General features: G+C 41.7%; 1 protein-coding gene across 2 annotated transcripts in view; it reads left to right on the top strand.

Moving 5' to 3' along the window:
* Positions 1-1,686, top strand: part of GMPS (guanosine monophosphate synthase) — a 57,729-nt gene that overhangs the window by 36,104 nt on the left and 19,939 nt on the right. The window lies entirely within an intron of this gene.

The following is a 1,686-nucleotide window of genomic DNA, read 5'->3' as shown; positions in this document are numbered from 1 at the left end:
AGTGGTCCATGAGCACTTGAGAAGAATGTATATTTCTCGCAGCATTTTAAATATTTCACTCCACCCTCTTCCGCTTCCATGTTTTCTGAGGGGAAGTCAGATGTAATTCTTATTTTTACCTCTCTATCAGTAAGTTGTTTTTTCCCTCTGGCTTCTTTCAAAAGTTTTCCTTTATCTTTTTTTTTTCCTGTAGTTTGAAAATGCTAAGCCTCAGCATAGTTTTTTTTGGGTATATATCTTGCTCAGTGTTTTCTGAGCTTCCTGGATCTGTGGCACAGTGTCTGAAATTAATTTGGGGAAATTCTCATTTATTATTGTTTCAAATATTTCTTCTTTTCCTTTCTTCTTCTGAAATTCCCATTCTTTGTATTTTACACCTTTTGTGCTTGTCTCACAGTTCGTGGATATTCTGTTCTGAATTTTTTTTTCTGTGGGTTTTTTCTCCTTGGTTTCCAGTTTGGGCCATTTTTATTGAGACATCCTCTAGCTGATAGATTATTTTCTGATCCATGTCCAGTCCTCTAATAAGCCCATCAAAAGCATCATCATTCTGATACAGTAATTTTTTTTTATTTTTTTTTTAGCTGAGCCATCCTGCAACCTGTTGGCAGCTCAGCGGCTGCTCAGCTCGGGCCGGGACTCGGGCTGGGACTCGAACCGCTGTTGCTCAGAGCTCAAACTCTTGAGCGAGCTCTTAACCAACTGAGCCACTCAGCCGGCCCTCTGATACAGTGTTTTTGATCTTAGCATTTCTTTTTGATCCCTTGTTAGAATTTCCATTGCTCTGCTTACATTGCTCATCTGTTCTTGTGTTCTGTACTTTATCCATTAGAGTTTTTATCGCCTACGGCCTTGGGTTATAAACTTCACAAGTCCCTTTTGTTTTTCCCCCTTGTTATATGGGACAGGATGACCTGAGTAGGCTGAAGTTGGGTATGTCCCTTCCCCCAGGTACTTAGGCTCTGTTAAAACCCCAGCAGGTTAGGCTGATTATATCGTTTCTCCTGAGAGTAGACCTTGTTAAGAAGGACAGAATGGTTTGGTGCATTTCAAAATGGTTCCTTTTCCCCCTCTCCCAGCTGGAAGCATAAGGAGGTTTTTCTCTGACATTCACTGTGAGAACTTGGTCAAGCTCCTGGATGTAAAATTCACAGTGTGGGGTCCCCATGATTGGGTCCTTTTGGAGCTTTTACCTCTTAGATGGACGCATGCTGAGCCTCTAGCAATTCATCAGTTGTAGTCACGTTTGCCCACTTTGGCAGTGATTCCTGTGGAGGTTTGCATTCTGGGTTTTTATTCTGGTAGGCTGTGATTCTCTGCATTCACCTTTAGTCTCTCCAAGGATGGTAGTCAGCTTTTTACTTCTTGTTAGGACAGAGTGGTGTCTTCCAGCTTTTTACATGCCAGACTGGAAATCGGAAGTTAGATCGGATTCTGATATGATTTGAAGGGAGAAATGAAGGATTGGCTGTTGTGTTGCATGTAGAGTAGGGAAGAGAGAGGAGAATTCAATTCTAAACTCCCAAGTTCTTTGGCCTGAGCAACCAGAAGGATGAAGTTTCTGTTTATCTGATGGGAAACAATGCAGGAGTTTGGGTTTGCACGTTAAATTCAAGATGTCTTATTAAACGTTGAAACGAAGGTATGAGGAGGCAGGTGTATATGTGAGTCTGGACTGGAGAAGAG

Source organism: Hipposideros armiger, unplaced genomic scaffold (genome assembly GCF_001890085.2).
Source record: "Hipposideros armiger isolate ML-2016 unplaced genomic scaffold, ASM189008v1 scaffold_16, whole genome shotgun sequence".
Taxonomy (NCBI): Eukaryota; Metazoa; Chordata; class Mammalia; order Chiroptera; family Hipposideridae; genus Hipposideros; species Hipposideros armiger.
The sequence above is the reverse complement of the archived record's forward strand: the minus strand, read 5'-3'. Positions and strand labels throughout refer to the sequence as shown.